At 42.4% G+C, this 6,296-nt stretch overlaps 1 long non-coding RNA gene across 1 annotated transcript; it reads left to right on the forward strand.

The window, feature by feature from the left end:
- Positions 1–371: 371 nt before the first annotated feature.
- On the forward strand, positions 372–1,268 carry LOC115580609 (uncharacterized). Its single transcript, XR_003983883.1, has 2 exons — positions 372–765; positions 1,093–1,268. It is a non-coding gene; the product is annotated as an uncharacterized LOC115580609 (long non-coding RNA).
- The last annotated feature ends 5,028 nt before the right edge of the window (positions 1,269–6,296 follow it).

Raw genomic sequence — 6,296 nt, forward strand, 5'->3', positions numbered from 1 at the left:
TCGTAAACTAAAAGTACCTTAAATTAAACGGCACTTTAGTAAATATATAGACTGCAGTTTTCAGATTAAACGTCATACATTTTCTCAGTCACTCCACCGTCATACAAACCGCCTTCATAATGATCTACAGCTCACCGTCTCCTCAAACACAGTGGGCCTATAAATAAGAAGCTGCTCTGACATTATCTGACCGCCCGGTAAACACTTTTCATGGATTCCTCTGAGGGAAACTCACCGCCAGGTTGGTAACCATGGCGTCCCTGTGACTGACACACAATCTGTTTTAGTGTTGATCAGTAACCATGTCTTGGCACGCCTGCTCAGTTAATTCTCAACCAAATGTTGCTTGGGAGGTAAATACCGAAGGGCATTAAGAACAGCAGACAAAAGCTCAGCTCAGGTGCCCGAACTCGACAGGAAGTCCCGAGGTTGCCATAGAGAACAGAGGCACCTGAGCCCACAACACTTATTCAGGTTTTAAGGTGTTGACCGGCGATTTAACACCCTATATGCTTTTGGACTTCCATCGACTGAACAGCACACTGTAGACTCCTAGATTTTGCTAAATCATGGGTTGCAACACCAGCCGGGACGCCACTGTGGTGGACCCTTCCGAGAAGCCGGAGGAGAGGCCGGAGACAGCCGCTTCCACCAACGAGGCGTCTGTAGAGGAAAACAACGGAACAACAGACAAAGTCGAGGTGGAGAAAATTGAGAATTCCAGCTGAGTGCCGTCCTCACCTCTCGTCCTGAACTCTGCTCGAAGTAAGAACCGTGATAAATGACGCGAAACCCGTGAATATTTGAGATTTAATGAAAAGGATTCACAATCTACATGAAAAATGTTTTCCAATTTCGACATATCAGCTGACGGTGTCCTTTTTTCGTTGTTTTCCAATTCTATCAATGCAACGAGGACGCGGTATACCTCGCCCATAAAAGAGAGCAATTTATGACCATCGCATTGGGGTCACTTTGATACAATCACCTCTATAACTCGACCGCCATGTCTCTCTGAGGCTATTTGACATGACAAATGGGCTGTGTGCTGACTGAGATGGGCTCTGTGTGTCTGTGTCGCTGTGTGTACAGATTGGCCTGTCCGGGGTGAAGGAGGGCCTGTCAGCAGGAGGAGGCGACGGTGCACCGCTGTCCATCAACCTCTGGGCCAGCCAGAACACACACACACACACACACACTTCTGGAGATAATCCAGCTCTTCTGTTCATATTCCAGTAACTATTTTGTGATAAATGCACTGATTCAAACCCTCCGTGTTGTGTTTCTGTGTACCTGTGTTGCCTCTATATTCCTTTTCAGGCTCCGTTCAGATCTTTGCACAGCCCCCACCTCTCCCCTGCGGCCTACTTTGCATCGCCTTTGTTTGTTTTCACAGCCGTTATATGTTCATTCTGCTCTGAAGCGCTCGCACACCTCTGGTCAGGCCTGATAGTTGCAACGCACCCTTTCAAACGCTTCCAATTCTGCTGCAGGCTAAAGCGGCAAAACCCCCTCTAAGATAGTCAGCTTATGTTTCTGCCGTGGATACCTCGCAGCTCTCCAACTAGATAGCATGCTCTGCATATCAGAGGACTGTCTCTGGTATTCATTTGAAGGGGAGCGAGTGCTTTATGCAGCGGGTAATGAAATGCATGCCAAGAGTTTGGTTACAGGCATGTCTGAAAAAGGCACTTTGCCATCTCGGCCACCAGGAGGCGCGCACAAACGCCGAGGTAGTTCCCACGTGCGGCCACCAGGGAGCAGAAGTGATCTTTCCGTGCCGCCGTGACACATCTGAGGCCGGCTCCATTTGCTGAAGACATTTAATCTAAAATATAGGTTGTAAGTTTATTACCAGCGAGTGAATGGAGCTGGAATGGAATAGCCATTTCACAAAGCCATATCAAAAATACCCATCTCAGAGGCAGTGGGAAATTACATGAAAATATTACCATTATACAAATGGAAAGTGTGATTGAATAATGTGCCGGAGAAGATAAATGAAAAGCACTTTGTTGGAAAACGTGGTGCTAAATAGGTTTTTAATTTCAGTAGTGGGATAAAAGTAGCGCATTTTTGCCCCATTTCACTGCCAATTGATTAGTGGTTCCACATCTGCAGATAGAGAGGGGGCCTTATCGTCTCATTATCAGTTAATTAATATGCATGCACACATGCCAATTATCTTTTCCTCTGCCATTTAGCAGAAATGAGACATTGATGTTTTAATGGCGCCAGAACGGATAACTCTTCTGTTGCTTTAAAGACAAGGCAGGCACATTGATTGACATAGCCGGGAAATGTTAAGAGAGACAATTGAATTAAAAGCAACCTGAGACACTTGATTATTATATTAATACTACTCAGCAGCTTAGCCGTTTGCTGTCCCTTTTCCGGGGGGGCTGTAATCATGTGATCTAGCTAGAGTTTTTTTGATGAACTCTCTCATGAAAGATACAAAAAAGGGCAGTACTTACGGTGCAATATAAGTATATATATATATATATATATGTGTGTGTATGTACTAGGAGAATCCATTATGGAAACATTTTGTTTGAAGGACATGCAGAGTAGCAAGCTATTACATTTTCCTCCACCGTGCCGTGACTATTAAAGGACCCAAGGCCACACCAAGTGAAGCAAACCAGAGATGAAAGTTATATTAATCATTATTCGGTTTACTGTACTGCACGCTGAATTTATGTCCATGAGTCACAGGCCAGTGTTATGTGCTAGTGAAATAGGCAATATTATGGAAGGAAGCACTATTGACATTTTTCATTTCTGCATAAATGCTCCTGGTTGCACATTATGCCCAAGGCTGTTGCTTTTTTTTTTTTTAAATCATTTTTTATCAGTGCCCTTTGAGCTCAACGCCACAATGCTATAATGTTTGAGTCATTCCATAAGATCAAAAAAAAAAGGAGAGAAAAGATAGAGGTCTCCTGGCTCGATTCCAACCTGGGATCGGTGATGTTTCCACACATAAAAACACATCACAGAGGACAAACTGGTGCCACTGGAGGCAGCTGCTCGCTGGATTGTGCCAAAAAAAAAAGGAAAGAGGGCAAACAGAAAATGAGAAGGGTAACTAAAAAAAAAAAAAAAAAAAAAAAAGCTCTCTGGGGTGTAATCTCCTTACTCAGTAATGGACCATTTATATGATATGTATAATGGGCTGCCACAAATATTCACAAGTAGTGGTCTTATTTTCAGCCAGCCTCTCTTTAAAGATGTGTTCTTCACAGGGAATCTTTTGTGAATATATGATCAGAGGCACGACAGCCCCGGTCTTTAATCTTACACTGGCCTTGAAGAATGTCACTGATTCCAACCACCCTCCTCACCCCCTCCTCCACCTCCTCCTCCACCTCCTCCTCCACCACCACTGCAGGCTACAGAGACCCATCCCATTCACACTCTGGTGCAGCAACGCAGCTTTTATTTTGAGTTGGATGGAAAAAAAACAAAAAAACAAAAAAACAAAAAAATCACCACATATTCATAAAAATAAAAAATAAAAAAACTTGTCAGAACAATCTGATCCTGAAGCGACACTAAGGCCTCTGGAGTGTAGTTTATTGAACACAAACAGCAGAAGGATCTCTGTATGAACAACCCACGTTGTTGTCTCGCTGCGAGACAACGTGTTTCGGTGTCGGGGCAATTTGTACCCGGACATCTTCTCCCTGTTGTGAGATGATCTGCAGTCTGCTCCCTTTAGATCAGGTCATGTAGTGCATTTATGTTTTTTTCTTTATGCCTGTTTACCAGTTTGATCTATAGTTTCTCTGCAGGATTAACTATCCTCTCGATCAATCGGATAAAAAAAAAAAGGACAGGATGCTCAGCAGACTCCTGTAGCACAGTTAAAGCGGTGCTTTGAACCTTATCAACGCCACATCATCATTATTAAGAAGTGCAATAATGATGCAGGTGACTGTAGATGACAAGACAAGCGCCACGGGTTACCTTTCGGACAACAAGGAAAAGCTGCAAAATGATGCGATCACCTCACACAAACATCTGGCCAACCGGCAAAAGCATGAAAACAGCTAGAGCTTGAAGAAAATCACCTTCTGTCAGCAGCTTTCTAAACATCAACCGCTATTAAAGCAGTGGCACTAATTAGATTAGCTGTCTGCCCACACATCAGCTGGTCATCTCACTATCAGAAATGTGTGAAATGCAACTTTATGCTCATTATTGAGGTCACAGTTAAATGTGGTGTTCCACTGGGCTGCATTACATTTAAAGCGGTTTCTAATTTTGTCAGTCCAGAACAACAACATCACTATCAGTGTCACAACTAATACTTCAAATCAGCCTCAAGACCAACAAGCACAAATCAGATAGTTTAGTGAAAGTCTCCGAAGAATAGAAACGACACTAATAATTCAATGACCTCTGTTATTGTAGGTATGAATTAACTGTACAACAAGTAACTTTTAACTGGTTATGAAACAGTCTCAATTTAATTCTGATGCCTCTCTAAGAACATCAATAAGAAGCTGGCCTGTCACTTGTTTGGATTCCAATTTATACGGGTTGGCTGAGTCATAAAATGAAAGTCAAGCCTCACAGCATGAGGAGTGAAGCTGCTCTTCAGTCTGCTTGTAAGGTAGAGCGCTACAACAAAGTTATGCATTTTCTTTTTCAAACAGCTGATTGCAATAATACGATAAAACCATATTCAAAATATGTTGCGTCTTCCTTTCACTTGCTTCCAAAACAAACGTGCGCACTAGCCGGATTCAGACCACTATGACTGCTGTTACAGTTTTTGTCCACAGGGGCCGCCAGAGTCAAGAGAAATTAAAGTTGTTTGTAGCTGCTTTAAAGTAGAATTTTTCATAGAAACATCAGACGATAATTAAGCTGAACATGTTACAAGCTAGTTATCGTAGGTAGTTTGTTGCGTTTTGATTATTTCTTATTTCAACATCTGCGATAGATGTGGCGACAGGGTGAGATATCGCCATGTTGGTACTTTTCCCATAGCAACTGACCAATCATGTTTATCTCAACGTCATTACTAAGAAACTCAATTCATTTAAAACACATGTTTCACATTGTGTGAAGGTACATTTTAACCCAAACCATGTTTACCTAAACCCAACAAGTATGTTTATTTCCTGATCCTAACCAAACAGTCACAAAAACTGAAAAGAAAGCAGGTCACCTTAGCATAAAATTAATAATGTTCTACTGTTCTACTGAGTGAGAGACTTGTACGGAGCCCACACGTACTCCGGACTGTAGCAACACCCATTAATATGATAATCCAGGAACACCACCAACATGAGTCACGAGGCTACGTATACCTTAGCGACAGCAGCTACACTGTGTAGTGTGAGCCAATCAGGGCTGAGCGTTTTGACCTGTGTTTCCTGGAAACTGACAAACTATGTAAATACAGTGGCTGATGGCAGGTTTCACTTTGCATGCCGACTTCATCTATTTGTTTGTAGTTTGTGTTTTAGTGCCCGTCATGATTAAAGAGGGAACACTGGTGAGTCATCAGTCTGTTATGTCGTCCATTAGACTCCCCCCTCCTTTTTAGTGGAAGGTAAACAATAGCAACTCTGCAAAGTTTTTATTTATTGGAGTATTTTTCTTTTTTTTCAAGATTTGAGCAGCTGCTTAATGGAGCACACGCCCAGAAAGGTAATCTCCTTGAACTAAAGGGGGAGAAAAAAAAAAAAATGTCCCTGGAGCAAAGCTGCTCACAATCCATCTCCTCCACCGCTTCCAAAGAGGATTCACTCAAAGTCAACCGCAAATGAATACAGGGACTGAAATATCTTACCATTAAGTTTTTTTTTGTCAAATGTCATCGCAATGAAAAGTCTGTAGGACACTGCAAATAGATTATGAACGAGTGGAAAACCCTATAAAGTCCTGGAGGCAAATAAGATTTAGCTGAAGATAAAGGTCAGGGCGCTGGAGGAGAGATACAGGGAGGCATGTGGACCAGGATGACTTGATTATCCTGGATGGGAGCACAAAGAGACATGTCCTTTTGCAACAGGGTTAGAAGAAAATACCATCTTCCAATAACAGGAGCGAAAAAAAAAAAAGGGGGCCGGCTGTAAACATCTGAAACGGAATGGTGAGAACAATTCTGGTGCTGCAAACCAAATGAGAAATTAATCAAACACGCTCCCGCTGTTTATAATTAGCCTACTTCAGGAATGAATATTTGTACTTGGCAGTCATTTTCTTTTAAGAGCTGAATATATTTGTTATCTTAGGGGCAACCCCCGCTAATCTCGCCAGTCATCCGTAAATTATAG

This window comes from Sparus aurata, chromosome 4 (assembly GCF_900880675.1).
Source record: "Sparus aurata chromosome 4, fSpaAur1.1, whole genome shotgun sequence".
NCBI lineage: Eukaryota > Metazoa > Chordata > Actinopteri > Spariformes > Sparidae > Sparus > Sparus aurata.